A 22123-nucleotide genomic window follows, 5' to 3' on the forward strand; every position below is an offset into this window, starting at 1 on the left:
ATCCGGACCGTGGGCAGGTGGAGTTTTTGGCCATGCCTCTGGAGTGCATAACCGCCCTGACCGGGAGGATCTCATGAGCCACCATCCACGACAAGTCTTTAAGCCTGTTCTGGAGAGCTGGGTGGGCTGCGTTCCTCCAAACATCTTTGGCCTCACCTAGTGTGAGGCCTGGAACCGGGCTCACCGATTCTCGATCCTGCACAAGAGAGATAAGAGACTTATGGTTAGTTAAAATGGTGGCATCATTTGTCTCTAAAAGATATTTCTTTAAAAATTTCTTAATAAAACTATGCTCTTTTGACAAATTAAAAGACACAGGACTTTTAAGATCAATGGGTAAAATTTTCAAAGTTCTTAGGTATGACCCCATCCAGAATCGGGTCATGGCTGCTGTCTTGTGTTCTCTGGATGGGGTCAGTGCGTACTGGATGTGGAGGGCGGCAAAGCGGCTGCCTAAAAACAGGTGGGGGTCTGGGAGGCCTTTCCCGCCATTCTCTTTTTTCTTTTTGACGACCTCCCTCTTTAGTCGTTCCCACTTGGACCCCCACAGGAAATAAAATACCGCCCTCTCCAGGTTGGCCAGGAATCGTCTTGGGGGACTAAAAACAGAACAGACAAGTAAAATCAGTGGTAAAATCACAGCTTTAAAAATTAAAATCTTGCCTTCAAACGTCAATTGTCTCAGTCCCCAAAAGCCCAGTCTTTGCCTGACTTTCCCTAACATGTCAGTCCAGTTTCCTTGTCCTCCACCCTCTCTGTCAAATTTTACACCTAAAATTTTCAAATCATTGTCTTTAAAATCCAAATCTAGTCCAACTGTGTCCACGTTCCCCCACGGCCCGAAGAGCTGGGCCTCGGACTTACTCCTATTGAGCTTGGCGCCCGAGGCCCGACCGTACCAGTCAGTCAAGTCCATTGCTCTTCGTACTGATAAAAGGTCAGTCGCTAAAAGGGTCACGTCATCCATATATAAAACACAGGTCGCCGTCAGTCCACCAGTCCCTGGGATGTCTAGTCCTTTAATCCATTTATCCCTTCTCAAGATTTGTGCCAGTGGCTCAATACAAGCCACATACAGAAGGGGAGATAAAGGACACCCCTGACGGACGCCGCTGTAGAGTTTTACAGCTTTGGATAAATGCCCGTTAACCAAAATTCTGCTAGACAGATCGTTGTACAGCAGTCCCACCCAGGCTATAAACCTCCCAGGAAACCCCATTTTTTCCAGTACCTGGAACAGGTACTGGTGCGAGACGCGATCAAAGGCTTTTTCGAAATCTAAATTTAGGACTACTAGCCGAATGTTTCTGTCTCTCGCAAAACAGATGGCGTCTCTGATCAGTACCAGGCTGTCCGTGATCTTCCTGCCGGGCACAGCGCATGCTTGATCCAGGTGGATTACGTCCTCTAAAACAGTCGACATACGTGTAGCTAAAATCTTACTAAAAAGTTTACAATCATAATTTAAAAGAGTGATTGGTCGCCAGTTTCTCAGGTCAGTCTTGTCCCCTTTTTTGTATAGTAATGTAACTATCCCTACTCTAAAGCTGTCTGGAAGTCTGTCAAGAGTCTCAAGTTCTTTAAAAACTGTCAATAAGTCGTGTGCTAAAATGTCCCAGAAAGTCAGATAAAACTCAAAGGGGAGTCCATCCAAGCCTGGGGACTTCCCCTTTTTAAAACCTTTTAGCGCTTTGTGCATTTCTAAAAGAGTAAAATCTTGGGATAAAAGCACATCTGGACTCTTTACCTTTTTATCTAAAAACCCTAAAACTTCCTCTAAGATGCCATTGTGTACCTCTTTAGTGCTGTATAAATTATTGTAAAAACTTTCAATTTCCCCTAAAATCAGATCTGTTGTATTTACCTCCCCACCTGTAAAAGTTTTTAAAGTATTAATTGACCCTCCCCGTGTTATTGTCTTTTTAAAAAAATATCTAGTACACTTTTCCCCTTCTTCTATTTCTCTCTCCTTACATCTTAAAATGACACCTTTAGTCTTTGTTTCGGACAAATCTGACATTTCTTTCTTTACTTCTTTAATTTCTTCTGTAAAATCCAATCCACTGTTTAAAAGGTTAAAATATCTCTGCAGTCTTTTTTGCAGCCCCATCATGCGTCTTTTTTCTTTATTCTTTTTTTCTTTTCCAATTTGTTTAAAAAACCGTCCTGTCCTTTGTTTCACCATCTCCCACCACTGTGCACGTGAGTCGAAAAAGTCTTGGAGGGTCTGCCATTGGCTGAACTGCTCCCTATATTCACTAATCACTTCCTCATCCTCTAATAGGGAGCAGTTCAGCTTCCACAGCCCTCCCCCTACGGTCACACCCGTGGGTAGTGAAAGGGTGCAGGAGAGCATCATGTGATCAGAAAAGAAGAGGGGGCTCAATGTAGCATCGGTCGGCGGGCAGTCCCTTGTAAAAACATAGTCAATTCGAGAGGCTCTGGCGCCATCACCACTGAACCAGGTGAAGCCCTCCTCTCTTTGATGCATTGTTTTAAAGCAGTCAACTAACTTAAAATCTTTGACTATATTTTGTAATAAAACCGATGTCTTGTCGACCTTAAAATCCTCTCCTACCCTCTTTCTATCCTGTCTTGATAAAACACAATTAAAATCCCCTGCTACCACTAGGGGAGCCCTCCCGAGCATGTGGGGCTGCAGGTCTTCTAAAAGCTCATACCTGTTGTTTTTACCTGTAAAACCATACACATTTAAAATGTTAAAATCCTTACCTAAAAAAGTCAGATTAGCTAAAATTGCCCGCCCATCCCTCACCACAGTGCTGCCCTTCACCAAAACATGGGGATTTTTTACTAAAATAGCAACACCGTCATTTTTGTTAAAATTGGACCCACTCCAGATGGAAAGTCCTGGGGTCCAAATCTCCTCCCACTTCCTGTAATTTGTTAAAAAAGGCAGACCACATTCTTGCAATAAAAACACATCTGACTTAAAAGATTTTAAAAAGGATAACACACTCTGTGCTCGTATATTGCTCTTCACACTTCTCACATTGATTGTGGAGATAGTGAGAGCCATGAGCAGTATGGTTAAAAGGGTGTGAGACATTTAAAAGCAACCAAGGGACTACAGAGATATAATTAAAATCATGTTATTTCTTGTTGCACTTGCCTTCCCTTTTCCCCAGATGAGCTGGGATCAGGGGGGCAAGTGCTTGACGCCTCAGGGCTCGCAGAGAAGGCCTCTTGCGAATCCTTTGGCGATGATGTTCTTAGCTTGAAATGCAGAAAAGAGACTTCATTAGGAGATTCTGCGGGCCACATACGGTCTAGATCTTCCATGGGGGAACTATCTAGCCGATGCGCTACCCGCAGCTTTTTCTCCTCTGTTTGAACCAGAGGAGATCTCGCAGTTCTTTTCTGCACTTGAGCATTGGGGAGCGAAACATCTGTTTCACTCCCACTCGTGGACACACTAACCTCAGACACGGTTACTAGGGAGGAAGCCATTTCCTCCTCTTCATCCTCCATACTGTCTTCTTTTTCAATTTCATTTTGAGGATTGGCTTCCTCCCCCTCACCAACTGCCAGAATTGACTCCGCCCCTGTGGCCGCCCCACTTCCTCCTTCCTGTCCAATCCCTGAGGCTGGCTGGGGGTTTGAATTTCCCGCCGAAACCTCGGGGCCCGCCTCCTCAATTGTTTGTTCTTTGGGTGGGGCGGCCATTTTGTTGCTTTTTAACTTGTTGGCAAAACTTTTAGGGCAGTCTCTGTAGAGATGGGATGATTCTCCACAGAGGTTGCACTTTCTGCCATTTTGGCACTCTTCAAAAATGTGCCCAATTTCTCTGCACTTCCTACACACTACTTCTTGGCATGCCTCGGCGAGATGTCCAAGTTTGCCACACTTGCGGCATAGCTTGGGCATCCCTTGGTAATGGATGTAGCCTCTATTCTCTCCCAACACAATCATAGAAGGTATTTGACTCAGGCCATGGTAGCTGTTGGGATCTGCCCATTGTTTAATGGGCACTCTCCACGCACAGCTCCAGATACCGTCTTCATCTAAAACCTTGACTGGTTGTCCACGAATAGAGCAATATCTTGCCAACCATACAGAAATATCTTCTCCACTAACTGTTTCATTAAACATCCTGACAATCACAACTTTCAGTGAATTATCAGTCAGTTTTTCCACAGTGAACATGGAGAAATTGGCTTTACACATTTCAAATCGAGTCCAAAAAGTACTTAGCAAGGAAGCAGAAGCAAAACTTACATCAAAGCCATGATTCAGGGGCAGAGTCAACAGGCAGTTTATGTCCACAACCTTAAAACCGAGTAACTGTTGGATGCACTTCCTAGAAAAGTCCAGCCTGGACATGACCTGGAGAGTGCCATCCTCTTTTGGTTTAAATTTAAAACGCACGCTGTGGTGCCTCCTCATGCCGGCACGAGCAGCCGACATGTTGGAGGCACCACTAGCCTGCTGCGGCTAAAACCCAACAATAAATATACAATAAATAAATTAAAACCTGCTTACCTTAAAACCAGAAGATTCCTCGTAGAACGAGTCGTCAATTAAAAGCCGCTTGTCAATGTACCTCCTGAAGGGTGTGTGTCCCGTGTGACAAGCAACACACGAGACCAAGTCCAACAAGAGGCGATCGCTGTCTCTACCTTAGGACCAGACACTTGATCTTAGCCAAAAGGCCGAGAAGCGATGACACAATGACGCAGAGGCGGGGGAGCCGTCAAAGGCCACGCCCACCTGGGCCGTGGCGAGAGGGTCTAAAGGTCGCCAACAAACAAGCTCAGCTCACAGCAATACAAGCTCAGCTTGACTGTTGACACCGAAAATGGATCACAGCAGAGCGCACAACACGACACTTTGGAGTGCAACCTGGGATTTTGGACCAACAAACATTCTGCCCTAAAAGTGAGCGGGCAGACCAAAGCGTACGTCGTAGAGACTTGAAACTCTTGAGGGATGGTAGTACCCGCCCGGTCTACAACATCACCAAGGCTCGGCCCAATCGGCCCCAAGGTGGCGCTGCAGCGATCAGAAGTACGAAATGCCTCGTAACTCCTGAACCGTCCGTCGCAGACCCAAGTGTCTTACATCACCGGAATCCTTGGCTCGGGCCGAACAAGACTTAGGCCTCGGATTCGATGGTTGCGCTGGCGAGATTTTCGGGTATTTGGGATTTTGTGAAAAAGCTACGTTTGCACACTAGTCCTAGGTCTTTCGCCCGATCTACCCCAAACCGGTGCAGAAAGATTCCCTGGAGTCTGATTGCCGACAGCGATGGGGAAAAAAGTCGGAATTTCGATTCACGTTGGCGACGGGACGCCAAAACGTTGGGAGTGGGCGAGGCGGGCTTTACTTAAATGGCCATAACTCTCCAACGGAATGAGACAATTACACCCAAGTCGGTACACCTGTGCACGGGCTCAGCCTGTGCTCAGGTGAAAAGGGATGTGGCGACTGGCCACTTGGTGGCGCTGTAAACAGTAAAAACAACAACATGAATACGGCCATAGGCGACTGTATGTCAGGTGATTTTTCACACATGCACAAGGTATTCATACCACATGATAGAACTCCTCATTCGGAACAACTTTGCTTCTAGGACCACTGCTGCCAATAAAAGCGCTGGTTGAATAATGGAGATTATTTGAAGAATGATGAAAAAAAAACCTAAAAAACAGCCCTACTTTTGCAGACTGGTCCTAGGTTGAGAGTTTTACATCTCTCGATCAACCACTGCAGTTCAATTCTCTGGACTTCCTAGGTCGTTAACTACCAGAAGAAGAGGAACTCGGACAATCTGCTCTTTTAACCAGTGTGTCCAGGGGAGAGCGCGAACGCAGTCCCCCACTACCATGAATTATGCAGTCGAGATTCCCACATTTGGGGAATTCGCAGGGGTCAGCACAACCGGAGTGCAATGGCCGAGCCTCGCCCTGGGTGAACCACCTTCCTGATCATGGTGTCTCCCCTGCCAGGTAAGTATGAATTCCCAGGCCTCCCGTCAGAGGCACCGTGTCCCTCTCCGCAATCCTCACCAACGGTCGGACAATCAAACACACACCTGATTCAACTCATCAGCTCATTCGTAAAAACTCCAAGAGATAAGAGAGAGACATCAAAAACCTGCAGAGTCGGGCTCTTTTGCTGTTGTTGTTGTGGATGATGTTGTTTTCATGCTCCGGATCCATGAGCCAAAAATCAATTTCATACGCGGTCACCGGAAAGTGGACGAATCAGATGTTAAACGAGATAAGAACAGAGTTGTTGTTTTTTTTTTCCTCTCACACCACCATTACCTGTATAGCATATGATCACCTACAACACCTTTAAAGCACCCATACACAGCAATATACGTTACTTCCATTAACACCTGCTGCCACACAAGACTAAAACATCTCTTTCATTGAACACAGTTTTTGGGGGTGCACCGTTCCCAGAAGTACTGCAATACCGGTTCGATCCGTGGAGTGGACGGAGCAAGCCCCTCTTCCATCTCCCAGTTCCAAAAATCAATTTAATATATGGTGCCCGGGTAGGGCACGTATCAGATATTAAACTGATAAGAACAGATTTTTTCTTTCGAAAAAAGTTTATTGTCACATTGTTTCATTCCATTCTTTCAATATCCATTTTTTCCTTATAAAATCACATTTTTGCACATATCTTAAAACAACAAAAAGGACATAAGTTACAGTTAAAAATCAGTTATGTTGATGTGTTGTGTAAAAGTCCATGTATGTTGTGTGTTGTTTTAAAGTAAAGGTAAAATGGATTAAAATAAAATAGGAATGCAAATATAAAACAATAAAACAATAAAATATGCCAAATAAAACATCTCTTGTACAGGATCGAGGGTGAGTCCCTATCAAGAATGTCCATTCACTCCAGGTCTCCAGAACAGGCCCCAGACTCCTCGCTTCCAGTGCCCAGCGGAGATCCCCTCTCCTCCGGCCCGCTGGCCCGCTGTTCCCGTAGCCAGAGTGGTGAGGGTGCATCTACGGGCGGCCAGGTACGGTGGCGGCCGGGACCTTCTCCGTGTGACCTCGGCCCCCCCATCCGAATAACGACGTGCGGCCCACCCTGCAGCGTTGATGTTATCCTCTGCTCGCACGCGTGGAGGGGGACCGTCACGCGTTTCCCCACCAGCAGGTTTCTGGTGACCCAGATGGCATCCTTGATGTGGTTGAGGGTGAGCCAGAGCGAGGCAAACGTTGGTGGTGTCAACTCCTTCAAGCCCTGACCCACCCCCAGGATGGCGAGCTTATAGTCCACCTGGGCCCCACCCGCTGGCAGGCACGGGAAAAACAGGGGGCCTGTCTTGGCCCACAGGTCCCGCGCAGCGCCGCACTCCCAGAGCAGATGTTGAACGGTCTCCGGGGAACCACATCCGGACCGTGGGCAGGTGGAGTTTTTGGCCATGCCTCTGGAGTGCATGACCGCCCTGACCGGGAGGATCTCATGAGCCACCATCCACGACAGGTCCTTAAGCCTGTTCTGGAGAGCTGGGTGGGCTGCGTTCCTCCAAACGTCTTTGGCCTCACCTAGTGTGAGGCCTGGAACTGGACTCACCGATTCTCGATCCTGCACAAGAGAGACGAGAGACTTGTGATTAGTTAAAACAGTGGCATCATTTGTTTCTAAAAGATATTTCTTTAAAAATTTCTTAATAAAACTATGCTCTTTTGACAAATTAAAAGACACTGGACTTTTAAGATCAATGGGTAACATTTTCAAACTTCTTAGGTATGACCCCATCCAGAATCGGGTCATGGCTGCTGTCTTGTGTTCTCTGGATGGGGTCAGTGCATACTGGATATGGAGGGCGGCAAAGCGGCTGCCTAAAAACAGGTGGGGGTCTGGGAGGCCTTTCCCGCCATTCTCTTTTTTCTTTTTAACCACCTCCCTCTTGATTCGTTCCCACTTGGACCCCCACAGGAAATAAAATACCGCCCTCTCCAACTTGGCCAGGAATCGTCTTGGGGGACTAAAAACAGAACAGACAAGTAAAATTAGTGGTAAAATCACTGCTTTAAAAATTAAAATCTTGCCTTCTAACGTCAGTTGTCTTAGTCCCCAAAAGCCCAGTCTTTGTCTGACTTTCCCTAACATGTCAGTCCAGTTTCCTGGTCCTCCACCCTCCCTGTCAAATTTTACTCCTAAAATTTTCAAATCCTTTTCTTTAAAATCCAAATCTAGTCCTCCTGTGTCCACGTCGCCCCACGGCCCGAAGAGCAGGGCCTCGGACTTACTCCTGTTAAGCTTGGCGCCCGAGGCCCGACCGTACCAGTCAGTCAAGTCCATTGCTCTTCGTACTGATAAAAAGTCAGTCGCTAAAAGGGTCACGTCATCCATATATAAAACGCAGGTCGCCGTCAGTCCACCAGTTCCTGGGATATCTAGTCCTTTAATCCATTTATCCCTTCTCAAGATCTGTGCCAGTGGCTCAATACAAGCCACATACAGAAGGGGAGATAAAGGACACCCCTGACGGACACCGCTGTGGATATTTACAGCTTTGGAAAGATGCCCATTTGCAAGAAATTTGCTGCTTAAGCCCTCATACAGCAGTCCCACCCAAGCTATAAACCTCTCTGGAAAGCCCATTTTTTGCAGTACCTGAAGGAGGTACTGGTGCGAGACCCGATCAAAAGCTTTTTCAAAGTCTAAATTTAGGACTACAAGCCTAATGTTTCTGTCTCTCGCATAACAGATGGCGTCTCTGATCAGTACCAGGCTGTCCGTGATCTTCCTGCCGGGCACAGCGCAAGCTTGATCCAGGTGGATTACGTCCTCTAAAACAGTCGACATGCGTGTAGCTAAAATCTTACTAAAAAGTTTACAATCATAATTTAAAAGAGTGATTGGTCGCCAGTTTCTCAAGTCAGTCTTGTCTCCTTTTTTGTACAGTAATGTAACTATCCCTACTCTAAAGCTGTCTGGAAGTCTGTCAAGAGTCTCAAATTCTTTAAAAACTGTAAGTAAGTCATGTGCTAAAATGTCCCAGAAAGTCAGATAAAACTCAAAGGGGAGTCCGTCCATGCCCGGGGACTTCCCCTTCTTAAAACCCTTTAAAGCTTTTTCCAATTCTAAAAGATTAAAATCCTGGGATAAAAGCACATCTGGACTCTTAACTTTTTCATCTAAAACCCCTAAAACTTCCTCTAAGATGCCATTGTGTACCTCTTTAGTGCCGTATAAATTACTGTAAAAACTTTCAATTTCCCCTAAAATCAGGTCAGTTGTATTTACTTCCCCCCCTCTAAAAGTTTTTAAAATATTGATCGACCCTCCCCGAGCTATTGTCTTTTTAAAAAAATACCTGGTACACTTCTCTCCTTCCTCTAACTCCCTTTCTCTACATCTTAAAATGACACCTTTGCTCTTTGTTTCAGACAGATCTGACATTTCTTTCTTTACTTCTTTTATTTCATTTGTAAAATCCAATCCATTGTTTAAAAGGTTAAAATATCTCTGCAGTCTTTTTTGCAACCCCATCATGCGTCTTTTTTCTTTATTCTTTTTTTCTTTTCCAATTTGTTTAAAAAACCGTCCTGTCCTTTGTTTCACCATCTCCCACCACTGTGCACGTGAGTCGTAAAAGTCCTGGAGGGTCTGCCATTGGCTGAACTGCTCCCTATACTCACTAACCACTTCCTCGTCCTCTAATAGGGAACAGTTCAGCTTCCACAGCCCTCCCCCTGCAGTCACACCCGTGGGGAGTGAAAGAGTGCAAGACAGCATCATGTGGTCGGTAAAAAAGAGGGGGGTCAATGTAGCATCGGTCGGCGGGAGGTCCCTGGTAAAAATATAGTCAATTCGAGAGGCTCTGGCACCGTCACCACTGAACCAGGTGAAGCCTTCCTCTCTTTGATGCATTGTTTTAAAACAGTCAACTAACTTAAAATCTTTGACTATATTTTGTAATAAAACCGATGTCTTGTCGACCTTAAAATCCTCTCCTACCCTCCTTCTGTCCTTTTTTGATAATACACAATTAAAATCCCCTGCTACCACTAGGGGAGCCCTGCCTAGCATGTGGGGTTGCAAGTCTTCTAAAAGCTCATACCTGTTATTTTTTTCAGTAAAACCATACATATTTAAAATGTTAAGATCCTTACCTAAAAAAGTCAGATTTGCTAAAATTGCCCGCCCGTCCCTCACCACAGTGCTGCCCTTCACCAAAAGGTTGGGATTTTTTATTAAAATAGCAACACCGTCATTTTTGTTAAAATTGGACCCACTCCAAATGGAAAATCCTGGGGTCCAAATCTCCTCCCACTTCCTGTAATTTGTTAAAAAGGGCAAACCACATTCTTGCAATAAAAACACATCTGACTTAAAAGTTTTTAAAAAGGATAACACACTCTGTGCTCGCAAAGTAGACCTCACACTTCTCACATTGATTGTAGAGATAGTGAGGGCCATGAGCAGTATGGTTAAAAATACAAGCATTAATAGAAGGATAAAACCAAAAGACTGCAGAAAGTTACATTAAAATCATGTTATGTCATGTAGCACTTTCTTCTCCTTTTCCCCAGAAAAACTGGGATCAGGAGGGCAAATGCTCGCCGCCTCAGAGTCCACAGAGAGAACCTCTTGTGGCTCCTTCGGTGACGATGTTCTAAGCTTAACGTGCAAAAAGGAGACTTCATTGGGAGATTCTGCGGGCCACATACGGTCTAGATCTAACGAAGAGGAACTATCTAGCCGATGCGATGCCCGCAGCCTTTTCTCCTCTGTTTGAAGCAGAGGAGATCTCGCAGACCTTTTTTGCACCTGAGCATTGGGGAGTGAACCCTCGGATTCACCCCCACTATCCACCACACTAACCTCCGATACGGTGTAGAGTGAGGAAGCCGTTGCATCCTCCTCCTCCTCCTCCATTTTGTTTTCACTTCTCTCTTGTTGGGGAACGGCTTCCTTACTCTGTTCGCTGTTAAAACTTGACTCCGCCCCTGTGGCCGCCCCACTTCCTTCCTCCTGCCCACTCCCTGAGGCTGGCTGGGAAATAGAATTTCCCGCCAAAACCTCAGGGACCGCCTCCTCCTTCCTTTGCTCTTTTGTTTGTTCCACATGTGGGGCGGCCATTTTGTTGCCTTTCAGTTTGTTGGCAAAACTTTTAGGGCAATCTCTGTAGAGATGGGATGACTCCCCACAGAGGTTGCACCGCCTGCCATTGGTACACTCTTCAAAAGTATGACCAATTTCTCTGCATTTCCCACATATCATTTCCTGGCATGCTTCAGCTAAGTGCCCAAACTTTCCACATTTTCTACATAATTTGGGCATACCCTGGTAGTGAATGTAGCCTCTGTTCTCACCCAACACAATCATAGAAGGCAGATGCTTCAGGCCCTGGTAGCCCCCAGCGTCTTCCCATTGTTTAATGGGAATTCGCCAGGAGCATGTCCAAATACCATCCTCATCTAAAACCTTGACTGGCTGGCTTCGAACTGTGCAAAATCTGCCCAGCCAGACACAAATGTCCTCCCCAGTCACTGTCTCATTAAACATTCTAACAATCACAGTTTTAAGTGTGTTGTCAGAGAGCTTTTCAACAGTAAACATGGACAGCTGGGATTTAGCTACTTCAAATCTGTGCCAGAAATCATTCAGGTGGGAAACCGCTCTAAAACTAACATCAAATCCTTTGTTCAGGGGCAGAGTCACGATGCAATTCAGATCATCAGGTTTAAAATTTAGAGTTTTTTGGATCAGCTTCCTGGAGAAGTCAAGACGTGACATCCCCAGGAGCTTCCCCTCAACTTCTTTGAATAAAAAACGCACGCTGTGGTGCCTCCTCATGCCGGCACGGGCAGCCGACATGGTGGAGACACCAACAGCCTAAAACTTTAAAAAACAATAAATAAATAAATAAATAGATAAAAAGGTCTTACCTTAAAACAGAACCGGAATAAAAGCAGCTGGATCAATGTACCTCTCAAAAGTTTGGGGCTCAAGTCACTGAAGGACCCAAGTCGGAAAAACCTCCAAGAGGCGATCGCTGTCTCTACCCTAGGACCAGACACTTGATCTTAGCCAAAAGGCCGAGAAGCGATGACACAATGACGCAGAGGCGGGGGAGCCGTCAAAGGCCACGCCCACCTGGGCCGTGGCGAGAGGGTCTAAAGGTCGCCAACAAACAAGCTCAGCTCACAGCAATACAAGCTCAGCTTGACTGTTGACACCGAAAATGGATCACAGCAGAGCGCACAACACGACACTTTGGAGTGCAACCTGGGATTTTGGACCAACAAACATTCTGCCCTAAAAGTGAGCGGGCAGACCAAAGCGTACGTCGTAGAGACTTGAAACTCTTGAGGGATGGTAGTACCCGCCCGGTCTACAACATCACCAAGGCTCGGCCCAATCGGCCCCAAGGTGGCGCTGCAGCGATCAGAAGTACGAAATGCCTCGTAACTCCTGAACCGTCCGTCGCAGACCCAAGTGTCTTACATCACCGGAATCCTTGGCTCGGGCCGAACAAGACGCAGGCCTCGGATTTGATGGTTGCGCTGGCGAGATTTTCGGGTATTTGGGATTTTGTGAAAAAGCTACTTTTGCACACTAGTCCTAGGTCTTTCGCCCGATCTGACCCAAACCGGTGCAGAAAGATTCCCTGGAGTCTGATTGCCGACAGCGATGGGGAAAAAAGTCGGAATTTCGATTCACGTTGGCGACGGGACGCCAAAACGTTGGGAGTGGGCGAGGCGGGCTTTACTTAAATGGCCATAACTCTCCAACGGAATGAGACAATTACACCCAAGTCGGTACACCTGTGCACGGGCTCAGCCTGTGCTCAGGTGAAAAGGGATGTGGCGACTGGCCACTTGGTGGCGCTGTAAACAGTAAAAACAACAACATGAATACGGCCATAGGCGACTGTATGTCAGGTGATTTTTCACACATGCACAAGGTATTCATACCACATGATAGAACTCCTCATTCGGAACAACTTTGCTTCTAGGACCACTGCTGCCAATCAAAGCGCTGGTTGAATAATGGAGATTATTTGAAGAATGATGAAAAAAAAAACTAAAAAAACAGCCCTACTTTTGCAGACTGGTCCTAGGTTGAGAGTTTTACATCTCTCGATCAACCACTGCAGTTCAATTCTCTGGACTTCCTAGGTCGTTAACTACCAGAAGAAGAGGAACTCGAACAATCTGCTCTTTTAACCAGTGTGTCCAGGGGAGAGCGCGAACGCAGTCCCCCACTACCATAAATTATGCAGTCGAGATTCCCACATTTGGGGAATTCGCAGGGGTCAGCACAACCGGAGTGCAATGGCCGAGCCTCGCCCTGGGTGAACCACCTTCCTGATCATGGTGTCTCCCCTGCCAGGTAAGCATGAATTCCCAGGCCTCCCGTCAGAGGCACCGTGTCCCTCTCCGCAATCCTCACCAACGGTCGGACAATCAAACACACACCTGATTCAACTCATCAGCTCATTCGTAAAAACTCCAAGAGATAAGAGAGAGACATCAAAAACCTGCAGAGTCGGGCTCTTTTGCTGTTGTTGTTGTGGATGATGTTGTTTTCATGCTCCGGATCCATGAGCCAAAAATCAATTTCATACGCGGTCACCGGATAGTGGACGAATCAGATGTTAAACGAGATAAGAACAGAGTTGTTTTTTTTTTTTTTCCTCTCACACCACCATTACCTGTATAGCATATGATGACCTACAACACCTTTAAAGCACCCATACACAGCAATATACGTTACTTCCATTAACACCTGCTGCCACACAAGACTAAAACATCTCTTTCATTGAACACAGTTTTTGGGGGTGCACCGTTCCCAGAAGTACTACAATACCGGGTCGATGCGTGGAGTGGACGGAGCCAGCCCCTGTTCCATCTCCCAGTTCCAATAATCAATTTAATATATGGTGCCCGGGTAGGGCCCGTATCAGATATTAAACTGATAAGAACAGATTTTTTTTTTTTTTTTTTGACATATTTTTATTGTGCCATTTCATTCATTTATACATCATATCATTTTTACAGAATGTTCACATGCTTTTTTGTTCTTTGTTCTTTTGTTTTTGAAGCGATAAAACAGTTCCATTTGCCCATGTACATATATATATACATACACATACACACACATATATATATAAATACATACACGTATACATATATACATATACAGTACATATACTTTTTTTAAGTAAAAGAAAAGCATTCTGTTAAAAATAAAAAATTAAGTAAGGTATGAATAAAAAAGGTAATAAATAGTATAAATATACAGATAAAACAATAAAAAAATAAATAAATAAATAAATAAAAACAGAGTTTAAAAGCTCTCTCTTCCATTGTACAGGAGTGGGTATGTCCTTATAACCATTTTAAACCTCCACTCAGCTCTTCAGAACCAGTCCCAAGGACCCGACCCTTCTGGGCCCGGAGGAGATCCTCTTGAACAGAGGCGCCGCTGCTCCACCTAAGATGTTGGGGGGCATCTACGGGCAGTCAGGGCTCGTGGCTATGGGGACCTTTTCCTGTGAAGCTCTGACCCCCACATCCGAATGGCGACATGCGGTGTAATCCTGCAGCCTTGACTTAGCCAGCTGGATGGTGGCGTGGAGGGACACCTGCATGCGCTTCCCTACCAGTAGGTTTCTGGAGGTCCAAATGGCGTCTTTGATACAGAGGATGGTGAGCCATAGCTTTGATGGTGTTTTAGCTGGTGTTTCATCTTGGCTCACCCCTCCTCTCCCCATAGGGTAGTCTGGGACCCCCCCTACTGGCAGGTACGGGAATTGCTGGGGGCCAGCTGTTGCCCACAGGTCCCTCACAGCACTGCACTCCCAGAGGGCGTGCCTCACGGTCTCGGGCGCGCCACACCCGGGCCGCGGGCAGATGGGATTCTCTGACATGCCTCGGGAGTGCATCACGGCCCTGACTGGGAGGATCTCATGGGCAGCCATCCAAGCCAGGTCTCGGTGTCGGTTATGAAGAGCTGAGTGGGATACATTTCGCCAAACCTTTTGGGCTTCACCTAGAGTGAGCCCGTGCACTGGACACACTTGTTCCCGTTCCTGCACAAGGGAGAGGATAGAGCGGTGGTTGGTTAAAACAGTCACTCTTTCTTTTTCCAAATTAAAATTCTTTAAAAACTTTTTTATATGAGTGTATGCAGGGGGTTGGTCAAATGCAAGTGGTGTTGTCAAGTCTGTTGGTAAAATATTGATGGATCTTAAAAAAGACCCCACCCAGAACCGGGCCATGGCTGCTGTTTTGTCTTGTCTGGATGGGGTCAGGGCATACTTTAGGTGTAGTGCAGTGTATTTGGCTCCTAAAAACAAGTGAGGGTCCGGTACGCCTTTTCCTCCATTTTTTGGTGCTTTCTTCATAATTCCTCTTTTTAGCCTCTCCCACTTGGACCCCCACAGGAAATAAAACATGGACCGGTCCAGAGATACAAGAAAGAATCTAGGGGGGAAAAAAACAGAACATAACAATAAGAACAGTGGTAAAATCACCGCTTTTAGAATTAAAACCTTCCCTTCAACTGTCAGCTGTCTCAGTCCCCAGAACCCCAATTTTTTCCTCACTTTTCCCATCACATCATGCCAATTTCCACTCCCTCCCCCGTCTCTGTCAAATTTTATGCCCAGTATTTTTAAGTCTGTCTTTTTAATAGTGATGTCCAGTCCAACAGTCTTGCTAGGTTCCCATGGGCCATAGAACTGTGCCTGGGTCTTTTCTCTGTTCAGTCTAGCTCCAGACGCTTTCCCAAACCAGTCTGTCAAGTCCATGGTCCTCTGTATTGATAAAACGTCAGTGCATAAAAGGTTAACATCATCCATATATAAAACAGTCTTTGCAGTCAGTCCTCCGGTCCCGGGTATGGTCAGTCCCGTTATCCACTTGTCCGTTCTCAAGACCTGCGCTAGGGGTTCGATGCAAGCCACATACAGGAGAGGAGATAACGGACAGCCCTGACGGACACCGCTGCGTATATCTATCGCTTTTGAAAGGTTCCCATTAACTAGGATTCTGCTGGTTATGTCCCTGTACAGCAATCCCACCCAAGCTAAGAATCTCCCAGGAAAGCCCATTTTCCCCAATACTTGAAACAAGTAATGGTGCGAGACTCTGTCAAATGCTTTTTCAAAATCTAGGTTTAAAACTATCAGCCGAATATTTCTGTCTCTCGCATAACAGATGGCATCTCTTATCAGTACGAGGCTGTCCGTGATCTTTCTCCCAGGGACGGCGCAGGCTTGATCCGGGTTGATCAATTCTGCTAAAACTCTTGACATTCGTGTTGATAAAAGTTTACTAAAAAGTTTACAGTCAAAGTTTAAAAGGGTTATAGGACGCCAGTTTTTTAAATCTGTCTTGTCGTCTTTTTTGTGTAAAAGTGTCATTATACCCATTCTAAAACTGTCTGGAAGTCGGTCGAGGTTATCAAAGTCATTAAAAACAGCCAGTAAGTCTTGTCTTAAAATGTCCCAAAAGGTCAGATAAAATTCTAGAGGGAGTCCGTCATCTCCAGGGGATTTCCCCTTTTTAAAATTTTTTAAGCTTTTGTCCATCTCAAGGAGGTTAAAATCATTTGTCAGACCTGCACTATCTTTTACAGTTTTCTCTATAAAGGTTAGTGTTTCATTTAAAATACCATCATCAATTACCTTTTTTCCATAGAGTTCCTCATAAAAACTTTCTACTACTGTTAAAATACCATTTGTGTCTGTCATCATTTCTCTTTCTTTGTTTCTCAATTTCACCATTGCTCCACCTCTATTAAGTATTTTCTTAAAAAAGTATCGTGTACATTTCTCTCCCTGCTCTATTTCCTTTTCTTTACTTCTCAGAATAATTCCTCTACTTTTAACTTCTGCCAATTCAGACATTTCCTTTTTGACGTCTTTTATTTCATCCTTAAAGTCGAACCCCTGATTAAAAAGATGAAAGTAGCGTTGTAGCCTCTTTTGCAGTCCCACCATTTGTCTATATTCTTTTCCTTTTTTCTTTTTCCCTGCCCATCTAAAAAAAGTCTTGGTCTTTCCCTTCACCATCTCCCACCACTGTGCTCTTGAATCATAGAAGTCTTGTAGGGTCTGCCAATTGCTGTACTGCTCCCTGTATTCTTTTACTATCTCCAGGTCTTCCAACAGGGAGCAGTTTAGCTTCCACAGACCTCTACCTGTTGTCAAACCGGGAGGAAGTGATAGGGTGCAAGATAGCATAGTGTGATCAGAAAAGAAAAGTGGGGTTAATCTGGCATCCAATAAAGACCAGTCTCTGGTAAAAATATAATCAATGCGGGAAGCTCTGGTGCCATCACCACTGAACCAGGTGTGGCCCACATTGTTGGGATGCATGGATTTGAAAACGTCAGTCAGTCTAAAATCTTTTATTATATTTTGCAGTAAAACTGTAGTCTTGTCCTTTTTAAAATCCTCCCCTGCCCCTTTCCTATCTTTCCTCTGTAAAACACAATTAAAATCTCCTGCGAAAATTAAAGGAGTCTTTCCTAGTAAGTGGGACTGCATATCTATTAAAAGGCTGTATCTGTCATTTTTTTCTGTGTTCCCGTAAAAGTTTAAAACATTAAAATCCCTCCCTAAAAAAGTCAATTTGGCTAAAAGGGCCCGTCCGTCTCTTAATATTGTGCTCCCTTTCACCAATATTTGTGTGTTTTTTATCAGGATGGCTACTCCGTCTGCTTTATTTTGATTTGAACCACTCCATAAGGAGGGTCCTTGCTGCCATTGGTCTTCCCACTTCTTGTAGTCTTTTAAAAAGGGTAAGGCACATTCCTGTAGTAAAAAGACATCAGAGGGTTGTGTACTTAAAAAATTTAAAACTGTTTGTGCTCTCATTTGTGACATCACACTTCTCACGTTTAAAGTGGAGATAGTGATGGTCGTGAGCATTAAAATGAGTATAAAAGAAGACAGATACAACATTTTAAAAAATTTAAAAACAACTATCCATTAAAAAACAGATTTCCTTGTAAAACAAACTCTTCCTGCGTTCCCACCAAAGGGGAGGCAGGGGAATGAGTTTCTTTCCCTTCTGAATCACAGGGTGAGCTCCTGGGTGTGGATGATTTCAGCTCAATCGATAAGAAAGAAATCTCATTTGCTGTATGACTTGGGAGTAATCTATTCAGGTCGTCTGACGAGGAGGAGTCAGAGAATCTTCCTATTTTATCTTTATCGGTTTCTTTCAAGAGAGGGGAATGTGCCGCTCTCTTTTTATTTATCGATTGAGCACAGGGGAGTTGCTCACTTAATTGACTTTTTGTTTGTAACTCGTCTGTATCCTCCCCTGCATTTTCACTTACCTCTGTGTTGTCTTCATCTGTCCCTTCCATTTGATCTTCCTCACCTTGTTTTACTTCACTCCTTTGCTCCACCCCTTCGTTACCTCTGTCATCTGTTTTCTCTCCACCAATCACAGGGTTTGGCGGGAGATTTGAATCTGGCTCCGCCTCCTCGTTATCCTGTTGCACTCTCTCCTCAACCGCCATTTTGTGTGCTTTAACTTTGTTGGCAAACGATTTGGGGCAATCTCTGTAGAGATGGGAAAAGTCTCCACAAAGATTACACCTTCTGCCATTGGGACATTCGTCAAAAGAGTGTCCAATTTCTCTACACTTGTTACAAAAGACTTTCTGGCATGCTTCAACAAGGTGCCCCAACTCCCCACATCGCCGGCAGAGTTTGGGCATCCCCTGATAGTGGATGTAGCCCCTGTTTTCTCCCAGAACTATCATTTGTGGCAAATGCCTCAGACCTTGGAAGCCCTGGGGGTCTTCCCATTGCTTAATGGGGACCCTCCAGGCACAATTCCAAATACCGTCTTCATCATAAACCTTCATAGCCTGGCCCCTCACAGTGCAAAATCTTCCCAACCATGTACAAACATCTTCTCCATTTACAGTCTCATTGAACATCCTAACAATAACCACTTTTTGTGTGTTATCAGTTAGTTTCTCCACTTTAAACATGGAGAACTGGGTCTTATGTGTGTCAAAGAGTTGCCAGAAGTCATTTAACAGTGCTGCATTCTTAAAACTCACATCAAAGCCTTTGTTAAAAGGCAGGGTCAGAATGCAATTCAAATCCACGGGGGTAAACCCTAAACATTTCTGCATCAGTTTCCTAGAAAAATCTAGTCTGGACATTTCCAACTTCTTTCCATCTTTTTCTAAAAAACTAAAACGCACGCTGTGGTGCCTCCGCACGCCGGCACGGGCAGCCGACATGTTGGAGGCACCAACAGCCTAAAAATAAACAATAAAATAAAATACAAATAAATAATAATTCAATTAACAATAAATAAATAAATAGATAAAAAATCTTACCTTAATACAGTACAGAAGTAAAAGCAACTGGATCAATGTACCTCCTAAAAGTTGTATGGCTCAGGATACAGGGTGATCTTGAGCCAAGAAACCTCCAAGAGGCGATCGCTGTCTCAACCAGTGACCAGACACTTGATCTTAGCCAAAAGGCCGAGAAGCGATGACACAATGACGCAGAGGCGGGGGAGCCGTCAAAGGCCACGCCCACCTGGGCCGTGGCGAGAGGGTCTAAAGGTCGCCAGCAAACAAGCTCAGCTCACAGCAATACAAGCTCAGCTTGACTGTTGACACCGAAAATGGATCACAGCAGAGCGCACAACGCGACACTTTGGAGTGCAACCTGGGATTTTGGACCAACAAACATTCTGCCCTAAAAGTGAGCGGGCAGACCAAAGCGTACGTCGTAGAGACTTGAAACTCTTGAGGGATGGTAGTACCCGCCCGGTCTACAACATCACCAAGGCTCGGCCCAATCGGCCCCAAGGTGGCGCTGCAGCGATCAGAAGTACGAAATGCCTCGTAACTCCTGAACCGTCCGTCGCAGACCCAAGTGTCTTACATCACCGGAATCCTTGGCTCGGGCCGAACAAGACGCAGGCCTCGGATTCGATGGTTGCGCTGGCGAGATTTTCGGGTATTTGGGATTTTGTGAAAAAGCTACTTTTGCACACTAGTCCTAGGTCTTTCGCCCGATCTGACCCAAACCGGTGCAGAAAGATTCCCTGGAGTCTGATTGCCGACAGCGATGGGGAAAAAAGTCGGAATTTCGATTCACGTTGGCGACGGGACGCCAAAACGTTGGGAGTGGGCGAGGCGGGCTTTACTTAAATGGCCATAACTCTCCAACGGAATGAGACAATTACACCCAAGTCGGTACACCTGTGCACGGGCTCAGCCTGTGCTCAGGTTAAAAGGGATGTGGCGACTGGCCACTTGGTGGCGCTGTAAACAGTAAAAACAACAACATGAATACGGCCATAGGCGACTGTATGTCAGGTGATTTTTCACACATGCACAAGGTATTCATACCACATGATAGAACTCCTCATTCGGAACAACTTTGCTTCTAGGACCACTGCTGCCAATAAAAGCGCTGGTTGAATAATGGAGATTATTTGAAGAATGATGAAAAAAAAAACCTAAAAAACAGCCCTACTTTTGCAGACTGGTCCTAGGTTGAGAGTTTTACATCTCTCAATCAACCACTGCAGTTCAATTCTCTGGACTTCCTAGGTCGTTAACTACCAGAAGAAGAGGAACTCGAACAATCTGCTCTTTTAACCAGTGTGTCCAGGGGAGAGCGCGAACGCAGTCCCCCACTACCATAAATTATGCAGTCGAGATTCCCACATTTGGGGAATTCGCAGGGGTCAGCATAACCGGAGTGCAATGGCCGAGCCTCGCCCTGGGTGAACCACCTTCCTGATCATGGTGTCTCCCCTGCCAGGTAAGTATGAATTCCCAGGCCTCCCGTCAGAGGCACCGTGTCCCTCTCCGCAATCCTCACCAACGGTCGGACAATCAAACACACACCTGATTCAACTCATCAGCTCATTCGTAAAAACTCCAAGAGATAAGAGAGAGACATCAAAAACCTGCAGAGTCGGGCTCTTTTGCTGTTGTTGTTGTGGATGATGTTGTTTTCATGCTCCGGATCCATGAGCCAAAAATCAATTTCATACGCGGTCACCGGATAGTGGACGAATCAGATGTTAAACGAGATAAGAACAGAGTTGTTGTTTTTTTTTCCCTCTCACACCACCATTACCTGTATAGCATATGATCACCTACAACACCTTTAAAGCACCCATACACAGCAATATACGTTACTTCCATTAACACCTGCTGCCACACAAGACTAAAACATCTCTTTCATTGAACACAGTTTTTGGGGGTGCACCGTTCCCAGAAGTACTGCAATACCGGGTCGATGCGTGGAGTGGACGGAGCAAGCCCCTCTTCCATCTCCCAGTTCCAAAAATCAATTTAATATATGGTGCCCGGGTAGGGCACGTATCAGATATTAAACTGATAAGAACAGATACTACACTTGATCTTAGCCAAAAGGCCGAGAAGCGATGACACAATGACGCAGAGGCGGGGGAGCCGTCAAAGGCCACGCCCACCTGGGCCGTGGCGAGAGGGTCTAAAGGTCGCCAACAAACAAGCTCAGCTCACAGCAATACAAGCTCAGCTTGACTGTTGACACCGAAAATGGATCACAGCAGAGCGCACAACACGACACTTTGGAGTGCAACCTGGGATTTTGGACCAACAAACATTCTGCCCTAAAAGTGAGCGGGCAGACCAAAGCGTACGTCGTAGAGACTTGAAACTCTTGAGGGATGGTAGTACCCGCCCGGTCTACAACATCACCAAGGCTCGGCCCAATCGGCCCCAAGGTGGCGCTGCAGCGATCAGAAGTACAAAATGCCTCGTAACTCCTGAACCGTCCGTCGCAGACCCAAGTGTCTTACATCACCGGAATCCTTGGCTCGGGCCGAACAAGACGCAGGCCTCGGATTCGATGGTTGCGCTGGCGAGATTTTCGGGTATTTGGGATTTTGTGAAAAAGCTACGTTTGCACACTAGTCCTAGGTCTTTCGCCCGATCTACCCCAAACCGGTGCAGAAAGATTCCCTGGAGTCTGATTGCCGACAGCGATGGGGAAAAAAGTCGGAATTTCGATTCACGTTGGCGACGGGACGCCAAAACGTTGGGAGTGGGCGAGGCGGGCTTTACTTAAATGGCCATAACTCTCCAACGGAATGAGACAATTACACCCAAGTCGGTACACCTG

General features: G+C 45.7%; 4 non-coding genes and 2 pseudogenes across 4 annotated transcripts; all 6 read right to left on the reverse strand.

Annotated features, from left to right (window-relative positions):
* Positions 1–5813: 5813 nt before the first annotated feature.
* On the reverse strand, positions 5814–5977 carry LOC143726941 (U1 spliceosomal RNA). The gene has a single exon (XR_013199162.1). It is a non-coding gene; the product is annotated as a U1 spliceosomal RNA (small nuclear RNA).
* A 434-nt stretch (positions 5978–6411) lies between these two features.
* On the reverse strand, positions 6412–6588 carry LOC143727493 (U2 spliceosomal RNA; annotated as a pseudogene).
* Positions 6589–13182: 6594 nt separating this feature from the next.
* On the reverse strand, positions 13183–13346 carry LOC143726918 (U1 spliceosomal RNA). Its single transcript, XR_013199141.1, has one exon. It is a non-coding gene; the product is annotated as a U1 spliceosomal RNA (small nuclear RNA).
* Positions 13347–13781: 435 nt separating this feature from the next.
* On the reverse strand, positions 13782–13959 carry LOC143727498 (U2 spliceosomal RNA; annotated as a pseudogene).
* A 6655-nt stretch (positions 13960–20614) lies between these two features.
* On the reverse strand, positions 20615–20778 carry LOC143726959 (U1 spliceosomal RNA). Its single transcript, XR_013199180.1, has one exon. It is a non-coding gene; the product is annotated as a U1 spliceosomal RNA (small nuclear RNA).
* A 434-nt stretch (positions 20779–21212) lies between these two features.
* LOC143727067 (U2 spliceosomal RNA) lies at positions 21213–21403 on the reverse strand. Its single transcript, XR_013199276.1, has one exon. It is a non-coding gene; the product is annotated as a U2 spliceosomal RNA (small nuclear RNA).
* Positions 21404–22123: the final 720 nt, after the last annotated feature.

The sequence above is a fragment of the Siphateles boraxobius genome, unplaced genomic scaffold, assembly GCF_051911475.1.
Source record: "Siphateles boraxobius isolate OS27281-9 unplaced genomic scaffold, OSU_SipBor_1 77, whole genome shotgun sequence".
NCBI classification, from domain to species: Eukaryota; Metazoa; Chordata; class Actinopteri; order Cypriniformes; family Leuciscidae; genus Siphateles; species Siphateles boraxobius.